This window comes from Mustela lutreola, chromosome 10, assembly GCF_030435805.1.
Source record: "Mustela lutreola isolate mMusLut2 chromosome 10, mMusLut2.pri, whole genome shotgun sequence".
In the NCBI taxonomy this organism is placed as follows: domain Eukaryota; kingdom Metazoa; phylum Chordata; class Mammalia; order Carnivora; family Mustelidae; genus Mustela; species Mustela lutreola.
Window position 1 is genome coordinate 44,809,245 of NC_081299.1, and position 18,540 is coordinate 44,827,784.

The window sequence follows — 18,540 nt, forward strand, 5'->3', positions numbered from 1 at the left end:
GGGAATCCAGATTAATCAAGGGGGTGACAAAATCTCATTATTTCAAGACAATAATTATCTATCCAGAAAACCAAAGAGACACAACAACGAAAAAACTCTAGTAACAGAGCTCAGTACTTTGGTTCACAATAAAAATACACAAAAATGAATAGCTATTCTATCTGTGCATAATAACTTTAAAAATTTGAAGAGGAAATTTACTAAACCAAATGAGGACACAATGACTACATTCTGATCCATAAAAGATATGAATTATTGGGAAGACATGCCATGTTCTAAGATGGAAAGACTTAAAAGATATAAATATGTCAATTCTCCACAAACTATTCTGTACATTTAATGAAATTCCAATGAAAATTCTCATTCTTTAGCCTAACAACTTAAAAGATAGCCAAAAGATAGCTGAGAGAATAAAATCATGAAAATAGCTAGGGATATTTTTAAAAGAATAGTAAGAGATGCCTAACTCTAATTGATATGCAAGTTTGCTATAATGCTATGATTTTAAAATTGTGCATAACAACTTTAGATAGTCCAGGAAACTGGCTCCAGTTGAGACAGATGTAATATATGTTAAAAGTGGCATAATGTATCAGTGAGGATATGTTAGGATATTAGTGGATAGTTTGTAATAATAATAGCACAATTGGTTAGTCACTTGGGAAAAAAAATTACATCTTCCCCTCCTTCATAGAGAAATAAGTTCCAGATGGAAGAACAACATCTTAGTTTGGTGTGTGTTCCTCCATAAATTTTTAACATTTGCTTATTTATTTGTCTATTTTACATTAAGGATTCCTTGTCTATAATGTTCTGCAGTGTGCTTTCTTCATTTTTTATTAGTTACCTCTAGTGTTCGGAGAAGGGGATGGGTTTGAGAGTGAAGATAAAAGGAAAGTTGATATAAGTTAATTGGTTCGTTTAAGAAACAGCAGAGGATATGCCATGCCATGCACTGTCCCTGGTGCTGAGGATATAGGCGCGGACATTCACATTAACTCTGCCCTCATGGAGCATACCTTCTAGTGGGGACGAGCAAGGCCATAAACAAAATATATGAATAAAATATAGGTCACATGGTAGAAAATGCTGCAGAGGAAAATAAAGCAGAAGAAGGGGCAAAGAAGGAAGACTTTGCTGAGCATGTGACCTTTGAGAAAAGATGTGACAGAGGCAAGGGAAAGTGCCATGTGGATATGGGGAATATTCCCAGGCAGTGGAACAGTGAGCACAAGTCCTGAGGAGGGAGTGGGCCTGGCTTGTTCAGTGCCCTGGCTTGGGTGCTGTTCCTTGGAGAAAGAGTAGCAGAGAATAAGGTCAGCAAGATAAGGCATACCTTGCAGGGCCTTATAGGGCATTTGAGGACTGTGGTATTTCCTCTGAATGACAGAGCAAGCTGTTGGAAGGTTTAAAGGGCATGACATGACCTAACTTAGTTTCCTTAACAAGATGACTCTGTGGTTACTAAGTTAAGAATAGCAGGTAGGGAAACCACAGAGGGGGCCCAGCAAACCAGGATGGAGATGATGGTATTTGGGACCAGAATGGTGGCAGGACAGGTAGCATAAAGCAGTTGGCTTCTGGATATATTTTTTAGGAAGAGCAGAAAGATTTGTTGACTAGTTCAACAAGGACTGTAAAGACAAGAACATCACTAAGACTCTGAGGGCTTCATTATGAGGAGTGTGCGAGGTGGATTTGCCTTTTCCTGAAATGGGGAAGCTGATAGGAGAGGTGGGTGGTAGCAGAGGTGGCAGGGACTAGTTTTGGGTGTGTTTACATTTGAGATGCTTGTTAGATGTCCAGGTAGATATCAAATAATCAGATGGATGACCCTGGAATCTGAGAAACAGGTCAGGAATGGACATAAGAATTTGGAAGTCATCAGGTCACATTTTAAGTCATGAGACTGAATGAGATAACCAAGGGAATGAGGTCATGCTTCAGTGATTCTGATCATAAATATTAAAATTTTTACATAATAATAATATAATTATAATATAATATATAATATAATTATATTATATATATTATAAATAATAATAAATTTTACATAATAATACATAATAATATTTGTGTATTATTTGTATAATTGTTCAAAACTGGTAAAGCACTGAAAGAAAATAAATGCAAAAATTTATACAACTGACTGTAGAGTAAAATATTCTGAGTTTGATACCAAAGGCAGATTATGAAAGAAATCATTAACAGATATGAGTACAATGATAATTTTTTCAATGTTCTAGCTATCACACGTGGTATATGTAAAAATAAGAAACCAACAGGTTATCAGCAAAATCAGTGCCAATATGTATGATGTACAAGTTACTAATCTTAATATGTAAATATTTTCTTGCAAATAAGTAAGAATAAGATAAATACTCCAATGGGGAAAAATAAGTAAAGATCTGAACACAAAATTCATAAAAGGGGAAAAAAAAAAACAAGCCATCAGCAAGTATACAAGAAACGTATAAACTAAAATAACATTTTCAACTAAATTGGCCAAAAAGAATTTTTGTGCAATACCACCTACTTTGGGCAGGGTAGCTAAGATGTGTGTGTTCTTTATACTTTTATTGTAAATTGACATTAAATTTCGTGAGACTAACGTGGCAGTCTAAAAGACCCTTATTACTACACACATTCTTTGACTAGAGTGTCTATCTCTTGCAATTTATCCAAAAGAAATGGTCTTGTGTATGGGTCATGATTTATATAAAAAGAAGTGAACTGTGATATTTTAAAATAGTAAAATGGCAAATCATAGAAACTTAGATGGCTAATATTAGATATAACTAAGTAAATGTTATTACATCCATGTGATGTACTCTCATAGACATGAAAAACATGTTGTAGAATGATTACAAAAATATTCACATGAGTACATCTTATTTGTCCAATAAACAGAACTTATAGCAAAATAAAGGGCAGAGTAACTTTGAACCTTAAAAAATATATATGTTCATTCTCAGTAGAACAATCCAAAAGAAGATAGTTGAAAATACCACATTTCGTTTTGTCTGGGTAGTAGAATCACAAGTGATTTTATTTTTTTCCTTTCTGCTTTATTGTATTTTCTCGATGTTTTACCAAAATAAATGTTTTCCTAACTTTGTGTGGTTGAAAAATGAAATCTATATAAGGAATAAAAGAAGAAGGTCCAACAGTCCTGGTTGCCATCCAATATTATATAATCCTGGAGTGCTTCAAAACCACCCAGTTCCGTGCTGACAGCTTGTCCAGATGTCTGGGATGAGAGTCACAGGACATCTTTGTCCTAGCGAATCCGATGGCTGGGCACACAAACAACCTGCTCTTTATTTTATTTATCTGTATTTTGACAAGGCAATTTTCCCTGTCATCATCCTTATGCTTTTCTGTTATGAATTCAAGGCACTCTACTACGTACTTAACATGCTTTATGACATCCATGCAAATATCCTCCAAGTTGAGTGTTAATATTTCATTGACTAACGAGGAACCCAAAGTACAAAGACTTTGAGTAAGTTGCTCAGTGTAATTGGCAATTAGGGAGCCGAGCCAAATTTCGAAGGCTGGTGTCTCTACCTCCAAAATGTCTCACTATCTACCAAAATATTTATTCTACAGAGTGAATGGCCTGAAAAATGATTTAAGCGATAAAAGGACATAAATTAAAACACAATGAGCCTTGTCATGAAACAGTTTGTCTCTTTTCAATTATATTCCTAACCTGGTTACATGAAGAAAAGGTGCTCAGTTTTCTAAGAGCCTATCCACAAAACCTACTTAACATTTGCTGATTCTCCTTTGTCTAATACTAAGAGAGCAGATCTACTGCTTGGAGCCTAGTTAGAATTTAATAATATTGTTTTGTCTTACTGCATTTGGTTCTACTTCTTTTTAGAGCAAGAATGCTGCTTTTTCCATTTAGAGTTGTAATACAAATTTTGTTTTTAAATAAATTTAAATTATTCATAAGTAGATTTAAAGAAAATATTCAGTCATTACCCATACAAAGACAGCTTGGAAAATAATTGAAACACTATGTGCTGCCTCTTGTCACAACTATAGGAGTTTGAAAAAGGATATAGTTAGCTTCTTTCCAACCCTTATCATGGTGGCTTGGTATCTTCTGCATGATTCCACTTAATTCTCACAGTTGTTCCATGAGATTGGCATTAACACCCCCAGCTTACAAATTTGGAAATGGAGGCATTACATGGTGAGGTAGCTCAAGGATGCCCAGCTAATAATAACTCAGGTAGAGTTCCTGAGATTTGAACTCTACGTTTTGGGTCTGCAAGGACTCAGTTTTAGACAATGTCATCCAGAGGGAGCTAGTTAATTGGTCTGCTCTTTGCAATTCGTATACAAGTGGTAAGCCAGGAGCATGCAGTCAATCCAAGAGAAGTTCGGTATAGGGGAGACTGCTGTGGGCTGGTGTTGACAATAAAGCTCTGCGAAGTGGATATGGCTGATATGGGCTTCCGAGAATAGGCCGGGCCCTGGGAAGAGATTCAGGTGCATTTCAGATGGAGCAACTGAGGGGACTTTTCTACCACTAAGGCTGATGTCTGAAACATAGTGCCTGACCACCCTACTGCTTTGTCCCTGTAAATGCCCAGGGAGGGGAAACATTTGAAGCTTCTGTCAATATTTCACATCTTACTGTGATTTTTCCATATTTTGCTGAAAGTAGGTTGGAATAACAGAAAACATTCCAAGATCCGGGAGGTCCTCAAAGCACAAACACCACCAAATCGGCAGTGTGGAAGCAATGAAGCTGATGTTCAAATTTGTTCCCATTTTGGTAACTGTCAATTCCAAACCTGTGTGCCTATGTAAAGGTCTTTTTCTTTTCTTTCTTCCTCTCTTTCTTTCTTTCTTTCTTTCTTTTTTTTTTTCTTTCTTTTCTCTCTCTCTCTCTCTTTTTTTTTTTTTTTTTTTTTTCCACCATGGTTGTCCAGATATCAATGATACTCTCTGCAAAAGATCAGGGCAGTGGTCTGGCTCATAGAAATCTCCTCATACAGTTCTCACTGGGCTAATTATCAAAAAGGAGTCTAAAGACTTATAGGACTTGACAAAACACATGGTTCAAACTTCTGGCCAAGTTTTCTAGCCTGTGAGCATATAAAATTCTAGTCAGGAAAACAATGACCATCGTGGGCCTCTGCTGGCCAAGACTCCATGTTTATTATTGGGAGGATCGCTTACAGCCCCGGGGAGGTCACCGTGTTGACCTGACAGGCTTCCCATCCCATCTCTTCTTTAGCTGGTCATTCAAACCATTTAAACCTGACCCATCAGATCCTTTCGTCCTGAAAACCAGATGTGCTCAGCAGGAGGGAGAAAAGGTCTCCTCTGTGCTGAACAGAATCCAAAATCTGTGGTGAAGAAGGCCAAACTGACAAGCAGGCTGAGGGTTTGTCTTCTCTGCCCCCTCCCTGACCTCTGCCTCCTTCTAATTCCCATCCTGGCCCTGGTAGTGTACCCAGGAGGAGGGCCCTGTTTCCTCCCATCCTCGGGTCTCAGTAGTGCCCCCAGCCCATCTGCTTTATCTCTGAGGTGTTTATTGAATATGCCCCCTCCTCTACCCCACCAGGGCCCCCGACCTCACCCACACTCTCATCATCGCTGCCCTGGATTAGGAAAGAATTTCTCAACTGACCTCCCATCTCTCTCCCTCGAAGATAATTCTCTGCATTCTAACAAGGCTAATCAAAACAATAACAAGCACAAAGATGGCAGCAACCACTGAGCATCTGCTGTCAGTGAGCTTCCCCTGGGCATTGCACACGCATCTTTTCTCCGGTCTTCCCTTCCCCCTGCACCCACAGCACACCCTCCCCCACAGCGACCCCAAGCTGCTCCTATTTCTTCAGGATGCTTTCAACATCTGCCTACGGGACTCCCAGCAAGTCACCATCCCCACTTGAGACCCCATTTCCTCTGGTGTAAAATGAGACTCCATCACGTTTAATGTTAAGTCCTGTGGATTTAAAATTGCTGAGTTTTCTTTCTCTTCCTTATTAGTCTCTGTGTGCTTCCAAGATGGGAGAGGAGAACACTGGTTAGACATTCCCTGCTAACCCCAATTTATCCAGCTCCAGGAGCATCTCGTTTTCCAACCTGACTCTCCGGACACCTGCCTTTCACTGTGGAGTCTCCAGCTCTGACTGCATTAGATCCACAGCTGCAACAAACCTGTGGGTCCACATGATTTTGTATTTGTTCCCCTGGCCTCATGCAGCTCAGATTTGTGTCCCTGTGTCCTTCCAGGTTAGTGATACAGGCCTTGTGCTGTTTTTCATAGAGACTCTCAGCAGCCGTTACAACAGTAGGGAAAGGTAGATGGAGAGTCACATTTATAACATCCCAGTTGAGAGAAGGAGCACTGTAGCCTGATGGCTTGGGTTTCTTTCATATCCTGATCCTGCCATTTACTGGCTGTGTGCCTTTGGACAAGTTACTCAACCTCTCTGGCCTCAATTCCCTTCTCTGTATAATGGAGAAAATAGCAGGTACTTCACAGGTTGTCATGGGGAATACGTTACTTAAGTCCAATGCTTAAACTAGTGCCTAGCACACAGCTGTTATCTCCTGCTATCTGCTGTTATTAGCTATTATGAACTAATTCTAAGAATTATGATAGAATCACAAGTCACAATGATAATAAAAATAACAGACCCTAATTACTGAGTGCTTAAGATGCTACCTTTTTTAATATGATGTTTCCTCATTCCTGACAGCAAAGTGTTTCATTTTGCAGATAATAAAACTGACACAAAGACTGTCTCAGTGCCTTGCTCAGAAGAAGAATATGCTTTTGAAGACAAGACTGAGATCCAGGTCACTCTTGAGTCCCAAACTCATATTGTTTCTACTGTATCTGCTATGCCATGACCACTTCTCCTCTAATTGCTTTTGGTTCTGATGTTCTGCTGAGCTGTGCAGAGAAGCTGAAGCTCATGGTCCGGGACTCTCCCCTGTGCTGGGCAGCCATACAGGTACTACTGTTTGTGGATTATGCTCCAGACGCTGCCCCTACTGCACATTCCAGAGCTCTGATGGCATCTCTTATTCCTCCCTCCCAAGGAAGCATTCTGTAAGATAAGGGGAATATTTTTATAGGGTTCACCTGGACTCTACCTGAATATGCTATTCTGGCAACAATAGCCTTGCAAGCTTCTCCCAAGTCAAGGGGCATCTTCCTCAGCGTCCTTGAACAAAAGTGATTAGCCTCACATGTGCCACTTTGTTTATTTCTCAGGGTTGCCCCACTCTCCTCCCCACCACCTGAAGCCTCTGCTCATTTGGAAATGGCCTCCACCTGAAACTCCTAGGCCGCATTCCGTCTTGCAATGGTGCTGTCCCCCCTTTATGGGTAGCACTGGATGAAGGTGGGGAAGCCACACTTCCCCGGGCAGCGTGCTACCTCTGTTCTCCCTTAGCCCATCCCAAAGGGCCTCTCTAAAGGCTGAGCATAACCAAGTTAACTGTCATGTCAAAGAAGGAACATGTTTTATGTAACTGTCCATTATAATCTGCGACATAACTACAAAAAAAGGTAAACCCTTCAGGGTAAGGGCTCTATTAGACATGCTCAGTTTCTCACCTTGCACTGCCATGTCTACAAACTGCATGACAACCTCCCATGCAAGGTCTCTACAGTATGACTCCTTACTCTGTCTCTCATTCTAGGGAAAGACAGTGACCCTCACCATTCATCAATGGCTCCCATCATTCCCATCATTTCCACAGATTAGCTCTAGACACAGAAATCCCACAGCAGTTCAATTACCCTGTTGTTCTCTGTGGAAGCTTCACCAAGACAGTCCATGGTGTGCTTTGGCCTTTGACATTTGGGGTTACTACTGATGTGCCATGCCATCCCCATGTAGATTTCACCAACCATTCCCCAAGACAGGCAGAGATCCAGAGTCACACGCACACATTCATACTTCCAGTGAAAAATAAACTAGGACTTAGCAGCCGTGAAGATGGGGAAAATTAAAGTTGAAGGTTTGCAGTGCTCAAACAGTTGTTAATCCTGCCATTAAAGGATTTAAAGGATAATGGAAAGGGTGCACGCTACAGATGGCAGTCCTGGAGGGGCTTCAGAACCCTGGACCTAGGATCACAGATTCAAACCATTGAGTCAACATCATTGTATCAACTGCCTTGACACTTTCCCCCTGGTTTCTGATCTCGTCCCCTGTGCTCACCACCTGCCTACTCTAGGTGGGCCCCATAGCCCTGCAGCATTCTCTCCTCATGAAGAGACTCCTCGGATCTATGACGATCGTGCCTGTCTGAAGATATCCATGATGCTGTGCACAGCTTGAAGATCAAGACCCTGTTGTCTTCACTCCTTTGTTTCATATCTTTGCACTCAGGGGATGAAAGAGTTAATGAAGATATGCCGAGTAGAAGCTGGATCACCTACAAGTCTGTCTGAATTTAGGAAAGCAAAGACAACCAAATTCTGAACTTCCCCTTTGAAGAAGAGTTCAGTCCCCACAGTCGTAATTTGATCTTTAAAATGGATTGTTCCAGTGACGAAGATGATCCCTAATAAAACACATTTTATCATAATGACTGAAGTCATGTTTTGGCCATCCATTCAAAGGCAGAAGTTACTGCGATAGAAGAATTCCACTTACAAACAGAGATGGATGGCCAGAATTACCACTTGCTAGTAATGTCATCTGAGGCATGATCTGCAATTGCCTGAGCCTTACTTTGGTTGAAGAGTCGGGGGGACCATTAGTTATACTGCTGCCCATGGACTTTTGCAGTGTCCTAAAAATGGGGTCAAAATCGCCATCATTTCTTCCTGACAAAGGAGTTTTGTGACTCCATGAAGTTTTAAATGTAATATTAATAGCATATGGGCCATTTCATTTAAGCTGGTATGAGTAATTAGAAAAGACTTGGGGGTTTGGTTGAAATAGCAAAGGCTGTAGACTCAGGAAGGTTCTAAGTTCTGATTTCCACACTGTCAGCTGTGTGTGTCCAGGCATATTATCTAAATTCTCTCATCTCATTTCTATTACCTATTTAAAAATACTTATTTTTTTACTGATTAGAAAGTTTAAAAAGTTTTATGTAACCAAAGACCTGGTTTCCATCTACTCTCTCTTCCTGATCAACTCCTCTTCTGATCAATATCTCTTTCAATCTAATAAAGAGATCTAGGGAGTGTGTTTTCAGCGATTTTTATGAAAGACATTTATTAGGCCATAAAAAACGATGTTAACATTGTTATCCACTTGTTGGGACGTGAAGTTCTACAATCTCTTTTTATGGGTAAGCTTGTTTTTCTTCATTTTTTTTTTTTTTCCAATCCTGAACTCAAAGTCGGCCCAAATATGGTAACAGTAAATCATTCGGACTGGGTTAATACAGGGTGTTATAGGTTTAGATACCTCTCATTCCCCTTGCTAATCTCTAAGACAGAGAAATTAGCAAACCTTCATTAGAATGGTTGTTTTGTGCATTAAACCCTTGGGTACCACGTAATGTGATCTCTATTTTCCTTACCTTTCAAATATCTGGCTCCCGAGAAACCACAGCTCTGCTGGCTTTTGTGGAACAGACCACAGCAATGTTTTTTAATTCTACTCAATTGCCCTTCCATCTGTTCTTTCCCCAGAAAGCACTTGTTACTTTTCTGTCTCCCTTCAATGAATGCCAAGTGTGATAGGTTTGTTTCTTCCCTTCTTCCATCAAGCCAAAGTGCCTCCTTTGCTTTGGCCTGTCTTCATGGGCTCGTCTTCATGGGGTCATCTTCCTGGACTCAGGGCTATAACTCTCTCTTAGTGTCTCTGAAGTTTTTAAATTTCATTTCTGGTCATTTGGGGGCCTTCCAAGTGATGAAAACCCACTTTTTAAAGTCAGCTTTGAAAAACGTTCCATCTTGAGCTAAATTTTGTAAAATGTTGTTAAGTACTGAGATTTCAAGTTGACAAATCCTTTCTCTTTCATGCCTGCCACACCGGTGGGAGGCTACATTTGACCCTATCTGGAATAATTCTTCTAAAAGAAGCAACCTGAACTGCCACATACTCTCTTGGCACCACAATCTTGAATACGAATGCTGGTTGGATCAGTATCAAGAGAAATTCCCAAGTGGAGATCTCTCAGTTGATGGAAGTAGTGGGGCATTGTTCAGGGGCCCCCTCATCAGGGCACATTTGATGCCAATAGCATACAGAACAGCTTCAGGTGGTCCGCAGCAGTAAATAACATTGAATCCCATGGTGGGAAAATTATTTCTTTCTTCAACACCTATCTGAATCTCCTAATCCTTCATTTTATAGGGAGATAATAAGCATCAAACTCAGAACTTCAACAAAAAACAACATGTAGCTAGCATTTCAGAATGTTTCTTTAATTGTAAGTTGTATGGTTTCCATTTGCCTTTTATGATTGCCTTTATATTTACACTTTCTATTCATGAAAGTAATATAAACTACCCTTACAAAATATATTTGAGCTGAGGAAAAGATGATCCAATTCAAATGAAAATATTTTTTAAATACTAGTGTAAATGATACACCTATGTAGTAAAAACCATGGCAGTGATATGCAAATGACTAAAGTTAGAAAAATGTCAGTGTAGTTGAAAAAAACATGAATCTTGGTAGGTAACCAGATACTCTAATTTTTTTTAAAGACTTAATTATTTATTTGAGAGAGAGAGAGAGAACAGCACAGAGGGAGAGGAAGAGAGAGAATCTTAAGAAGACTCCCTGCTAAGCACAGAGATAGATGTAGGACTCAGTCTCATGATCCTGAGATCAAGACACTGAGATCAGGACCTGAGCTGAAGCCAAGAATCTGACACTTAATCAACTTCACCACCAAGGTGCCCCCACAGACTTGGTTTTAAGTTTTCCCTCTCCTATTTATTAACTGTATTTGTAATATAGTAATATTAGTAAATAATTTACTAATTTACTCTGAGCCCTTGTTTCTTCCACTTTAAAATGGTGGAAATATCTACTCCATATGTCATTTAAAAATAAAATAATATATTTAATATGTACCTAGTATAGTAACTGATAGTACAGAGTAGAAACTCAATAACTGGTATCTCTCTTCTCCCTTTTATTCTTATTTTATACTTGTAACTTTAAAAAGAAATTAAAGTATTGGCTAAGGATAATAGAACTATATACCATTTCCTAGGCAGTTAATATATATTTAATGAGTTACAAAAATATGTAGCTATCATTGCAACACAGACCTTTGGTTTACTACTAATTATACCTCCCACAATCACAGAAAAAATTTTAGTGCAAGAGTTGAAGAAAAGGCTGTGTCAGGGTTCCCATCTGAGTCAATGCGAACCACTTCCAACATTAAGTGTTTTCTTCTGCAACACCTCCCTTTATCTGCAAAAGGTGCCTCTGGATCACTTCTATCTCAGAGTGACACCATCAATCATACACATCTACAAACCAGAAAGCTAAGACAGAGGATTTCTCTGTCTCTCTGTCCTTCTCTCTTTCTCTCTCCCTTTGTCTCCTTCCCTTCTTCCTCTATGATTCCAGGTGCAATCCATCATCAAGTTCTGTCTCACTAATCTTCCAAACACCCCTTGGACTGTCTCTATATCCACCACTTCTTTTCCCATTGCAGTAAGCTCCTAGAAGGCTTATTGTATTCTCCAGGGTCTCTCCCCTTGACTCCTCTGTCCCCCTCCAGGGCCTTCCAACCCTTCAAATGCTCTACATGATTTGTTCCCCACTTTCTCAGCCTTATTCCAAACCACGTTCCCCTCTTTCCTTACCATCCATCCTCTACACACACTATTCTTTCTCCCTAGCCAGTTCTATGTCCTTCCCATCCTTCTGCCCTAGTTCCCTTCCAGCATTTTCTCGTCCATTAGAACTCAGATCGGTGGTTCCTTCCTCTGTATAATCTTCCCTGACCCATGTCCAAAACTCTCAATTAGGCCAAATGTCTTAGTTATCCATTTTCTTTCTTTCATAGCACTTACCTATGGTTAAACTTTAAAAAACTATTAATTTCTACTTCTCTATTAGATATAGTCCATGACAGAATGATAATGTATGGTGTTGCTCAGCAGTTTGTGCCTAGGACCTAATCAGCAACTGACACATAATAAGTGCTCAGTAAATATTTGTTGAATGAATGATTTGTCCTACTACACTGGGATTTCTGTTTGTTTGTTGCTTTAATACTTAAAAATCTATTATGGTAAAATATATATATATAACATGGCATGTACCATTAGCGACATTTAGTATATTCACAGTGTTGTGCAACCACTACCACTCTCTAGTTTAAGAACATTGTCATCACCCCAAAAAGAACCACATACCCATTAAACAGTCACTCTCTGTTCCCTCTGCCTCCAGTCCCTGACAATCACAAATCTGCTTTCTGTCTCTATAGACTTGCCAATTCTGGATACTTCATATAAATGAAAGCATCACCACATTGTTTGGGTTTTTGTTTTTTTTTAAAGATTTATTATTTACTTATTTATTACTTTAGAAAGAGCGAGAAAGAGCAGGAGGGGCAGAGGGAGGAGGGGAGAATCTCAGGCAGACTTCCTGGTGAGCATGGAGTCCAACATGGGGCTCCTTTCCACAACCCTGTGATCATAACCTGAGCTGAAATCAAGAGCCAGCCACTCAACAGCCACCAGGTGCCCTATCACCAAGTTGTTTTCCTGCTATCTATAACAGTGTCTATATCTCTATATCTAGACTTACCTTTATCACTTCTTAACCCATGGCTTAACAGAGTGCAAGGGTTCTTCTACCTGCCTTGCATATAGAAGATATGGAATAAAGGCTTACTGAAATGAAAGAGTATTCTTTTTAACTTATCACATCAAATATACACACAAAATATATTTTTTAGTTCTGAAAGCAAAGATTTTGCTATCTTATTCTAGAAGGAAATTGAACCAAAAAATGCAGGACATCTAATACATCCATTTGTGTCTTTCCAAAAGTAATTTTACAACTAAAGGAAACTATGGTTCTGGAAAATATAGTAAGATATCATGCTAGTAGACAATTGCCACAATTAAAGACATCTCTTAGCTTCCTACAAACCAATATTTTTAAAAAAAATGTATATGCATTATAAACAGTGATAATTTTCCTGTAATGCTTGTAAAAGAGATTTGTAATTTATTTATTCATTTCTAAATATTTACAAATAATGAACTTATGTTAAAAACTACTTCATAATATGGGCATAAAGATGAATAGTTTTTGGACCTACTTTCCAGAGATTAAAGTTCGTATCTTTTTTATAAGGACACTCATGATGAGGTATCTGCTCATGCTTAGAAAAATGCCACACTTAGGAGTCTATGCATGAACCCGTTGGAGCTATTTATTTACTCAGAGATCAGATTTCTATTCTATAAGCTTGTCAGTCAAGCCACAATTCAAAGTAATTCCAGAGCAGCAAGTGGGCCGAGCCAAGCAATTTTGAAAATACCCACTTTCAATCACAGCGGTGGGTGTAGTTTGAAAATGGGTTTCTAGGAAGGTTGGTCTGAACCACAGGTCAAGCAGAGTGACCTGTGATCATTTATATATAGGCACTATGATCATTTGTCATTATTTCACACCACCTGGCAAAGATTGAGTCCCAAATAGCCCACCTGTTAGACATTATATTTTGATCAAAAATCAGATCACATAGACTGATGCTTGACTGGAAAATTTACCCATGAGTCTGCAAAAATGGGAGTATGGTTAAAGCTATTTTCTGTGTTTGTAAAATACAGACCTTCCTTTTCTGTAGCTTGGCAGAACACAAACTTAATGGAAGGTTCTCGTGGGAAACTCTGATTTGTTAAGCATTTGATGTTAGCTAAAAGCACTCTGTGTCAATTCAGAGGAGCCGAAACTGCCCAAATTAGAGTTTTTGGTGTAGTTAGGAACAATGGCAAGGTTATTTTAGGGAAGATGGTCTGTAAGGTTTCCTGATTATTTTGTCAGCACATCACTCCAACCTCAGGGTTGGATTAATTAAGGCCCTCCATGTATACTCACCCTCCCATCCTGAGAAAGATGCTAAAGGTCAAAGCCACTAAAACCACAGAGGCCTCTATGACATCCTATTTTAGTGTTAGAATTCCAAGAAGGCTTTTGTTAAAATAAACACCAAGAGATTTTAAATAAACTAAGTTGATTATTAGCTGACAGGCTTTTTTCTTTCTCTTAAGAGTGATCCACTGAAACTCAATTCATATATATATCCATTCATTTGACAAATATTTACTGAGCACCTACTAAGTGGCAGTCACTTTATTTGGGCCTAGAAATTCAATAAGAAATATGGAAAAGTTCAGGGCATTTAAGAAGAGTACATCTTACCAGGCACATACCCTAACCGTAACCCTCCCCTCCCCCACAAAAGCAGCAGCAGCAGCAGCTTACAACGCAGTCATGCACTTATTTAGTCATTCATAACCTATTTGGGGAATGTATATTATGTTCCAGGCATTGTTAAGCTAATTAGAATGTATCACTGAGCGAAATATAACAAGTCCTTACAAAGCCTATGTTCTAGTAGGAAGAGTCAGACAATAAATAATAAATGTAATTAGTAACTAAAATATATAGTATGTTAGAAGATGACAAGTGCCATGGAATTAAAACAAGGTGGTCAGGAGAATGATACTGAATAAAGCAGTCAAGGTTGGGCTCATTAAACATCTATCATCTGAGCAAAGACTTGTAGGAGTTGGGGGAGTGGGCCATGCTGACAAGTAGCAGAGAGCATTCCAAGCAATGGGAATTGCCAGTGGAAAAGTCCTATGACAGAAGCAATCCCGCTATATTTGAGGAGAAGCAACGAGGCCAGGGTGGCCAGAGTAGAGCGAGCAAGACAGAAAGTGGTAGGAAATGGGATTAGAAAGTGATCAGGGCCAGGTAGAAGATTGAAAGGAGAGGTTGTAGTTCATCAAAGTGTATAAGCCACTGAAAAGAATGGGGACTTTTATTTTGCCTAAAATAGAAGACTGAAGAGGGTTTCATCTGATTTCTACTTTTAAGTAGAAAAATCTATCTTCCATGTTGGGAATAGATGTTAAGGGCTATCAAGGATCAAGGCATAGAGAACTATTAGGAAACTGTTAGGGGAAATCTTAACTAGGGATCCGGATAGTTTAGACCAGAATGGTAGCAGTGAAGGTGGTGAGAAATAATCAGGTTCTAGAAATATTTTGAAGGTAGAGCTAACAGATTTCCTGACAGATTGAATGTGAGATGGGAAATAAAGACACAGGCCTTCATTCATTCAACCACTCTTTCATTCCTTGATGTATTCTTTCACTCACCTACTAATTTACTAAAAAAAAAAAAAAAAAAGCAACTGAACTCTTGTGTGCCAACTACTGATGAACTGAAGAGAATGTAGACTCAATCTCCACTCTCGAGACATTCACGTTTTAATAGAGAGGACGGGCTTATAAACAAAATATGCTATAATAGACATATGCAACCAAAGAGAGAATGATTATTTCTGCTTAGGAGAATTTTGATACAAAGGAAGAGACATTGGAGTCAGGTCTTAAAGAAGCAGTGAGCATTTGCCAGTTGGTTGATTTGGGAAAGCCATCCCAGGCAGAGGGAACTATAGACACAGAGACAGGAGACAATTTCACAAATTTTTAAAACTAAAAGTTTGGAGTGGCTGGTACACAAGGGGCAAAGGTGAGGATGTTAAGCACAAAGGTTGGAGAGGGACAAGTTATCTGATTTCAAATGATCTCAGACTCAGGCTAAGTATGGTGGCCATTTTCTTCTTAGTGATAAGAAGTCACTAGGGGGTTAAAAAATGGAGTGACATAGCCAGATTTGTGTTTTAGCAAAAATACTAATTCAGTAGGACAGAGCCAATAGGAGATAGATGAGAGATAGATACAAAAATAGATGATAGATCAATGTTATATGTCTATACCCATATCTATAGATAGATATATATACACACACATGTGTAATGTACTATAATAGACATATGGAACCATATGGTTTATATGAGACAACTTCTGGCAAGATTTACCATAGTGCCTAAAACTTACTGCATACTTGATAAATATTAATTACAATCAAGTAACTAAAATAAAAGGCTGAATACGGTTAGTATATTAATGTATATAATATATATTAAATATATTTAATATCTAATATATATTATATTTACATGTGTGTATATGTATGTATATATATATATAAAATACAATAACACAAATGTAATTGTAGAAATGAGGGAAAGTTGAAGAGATACCAAAGAAAATGACAATCTTTTTTCAAGCTCCTCTTGTCTACCATATCTTTCCCCACTTCCAATGCTATGAATATCTTCTAATTTGACACCAAACCCAGATAATTTCTTCCAGCAACCCTTTCACCCAGGCTGAGCAGGGCCCACCTCTCTTAAGCCACCATTTCACTCTGCCATTGCATTGCCCCATACAATGAGGGGGTCAGGATGGTGTACCTTTGCCATATGGATATGCTCTGCCCATGTCTGACTCTTCATCTAGACTGGAGCTCCTCAAGAATAGGATGTGAGTTATCTCTTCATCTTTGTATCCTCAGGGCATCACCATGTTTGATATGAGCCTAGAAACCCTTAAATATCTGTTGACCTGAACTGACATCAAACTTCATCATAGGCCTGATGGTTTCTAAAATTCTGAAATGAAGGCTGGGTGACAGGGCATTCCAAATAGGCTCTGGCGATGAACCAAAGTGTGGCAGAGGAATGGGTGGTGTGTGTGGAGGAGGGAGTGCAGAAAGATGGTGTGTAGTGGTGTGTAGTCAGAGTATAACATGTGTAACAGGGTGGCCTATGAAATAAGGGTGGGTGGAGGTGATGGTTAAGAAGTTATACCTTTAGAAAATGATCATGTATTGTAGGGTTGGACCAAAGAGTGGCATGATCCAAGCTGTGTTTGGAGAAGAACCTGGAGGACTGGAATGAGAGTGGACACAGGGAGATGAGTTGCAGAAAAAGCTGCCCAAGCAGAAATAAGAGACACCTGTTAAAGTATGTCAACAGACATCAGATCTGGTACAAATTAGCTGGCCCTTTCTCAAAAATTGTTGTAAGAGCTATAAGGGCAGACTGAGAATGTTTCTTGGAGCCTCATTCATTTTGTTCCATCAAGTTTTGCAATTGTCACTGTTTACTGTCCTCTTCTAAAAACAGCAGTGTGGGATAGATGAGACCACTGGATTTTTCTCATTCTGTTTAATAACTGTTTTCCATGAAAGACCAGAAATTACTCTTGTGTTTTTTCTTACTCTTTTCTAAAATGACAAAGACAATACTCTGTTTTTAGTCATCAGAGAATGCCCTGCTGCTATTAGTCTGTGTGAACAATTTATTAAAGCTTGGAATTCAGTGTGCAGGGAATTGTTTAAATGATCTTGGGGCATCATATCCTCCCTTGGTGTCTTGCCAAAGGAAAGAATTCAAGAAATATTTGTTGAAAGAATAAGTTAACAGTTCATTGCAACATTCACTGCAGTAGTTTCTGACTGGATTTTGACTTAAGAGTCCTGTTTTCCATGGCTCCCTATTTACGTGTTGGGGTCTACCATCTAGACTCTATGGCTTCTGGCCCAGTTCTGACATTGAACCTGTCTCTTTCCATTTTCTGTGCTGAGCCAGAAAGGAGGGGAACTGAATCATGCCCAAGATGGGACTATACATGCAGGCAATGCCCAGGAATTGGGAATGGTTGTTAGGGCTGAAAGGCTGCTCTTTGTGGTTGATTTCATGAGTGCCATTCATATTACAGACTGTGTGATTACAACTGTATGGTCACCATTCCAGTATTTGATGATCAAAGTAACACAAATCAATAGAGATAGAGTAGATCTGAACAAAATGAACAAGCTGATCTTTATCTATAGTGGATCCAACAATGTAAAAAATTATATTCTGTCCACAAGAAGCATTTAGGAAATACAGCAACCAAAATGTTATAAACTGTTTCACAACAAATGTCAACAAATAACAAACATTTATATCACTTATGTTTTCTAACTACAATGTGATTACATTATAAGTATAGAATGAAAATGAAGATAAACATGACATGTATTATTTTTATTTTTTATTTGACAAGTGGACATTAAGTATTTTTTAAATCTCCATAGAGGTCAACAATAAGCATTAGTAGAAAGTACAAATAATTAGTTTCAAATTTTTAGTGTTTAACTGTGGTACACATATATTTTGAGATATGTTAATAACTTAAATATTAGAAAATACCAAAAATTCAATAATAATGATAGTATTATGTATTAATATATCAAAAGAATGAAGAGATTATACAGAGTGAGTGAAGATATTTGTACTATGTAAAACCAGGATGACCAGAACTCTTGCCTCTGACTTTGAGGGAATGATAGGTTCCAAAATTACCCTTCTAATGTCAACAAATAGAAAATGAACACGGTACAGGAAATAATGATTTTCAGGCAATTATTTATGATCCCTAAGAGAAAAGAAATAAATCAAATGAGCTCTATGTTC

The 18,540-nt window shown here is 38.6% G+C and overlaps 1 long non-coding RNA gene across 3 annotated transcripts in view; it reads right to left on the reverse strand.

Moving 5' to 3' along the window:
• The window catches only part of LOC131809425 (uncharacterized), an 86,600-nt gene that overhangs the window by 19,147 nt on the left and 48,913 nt on the right, over positions 1-18,540 (reverse strand). The gene's annotated exons all lie outside the window — the stretch shown is intronic.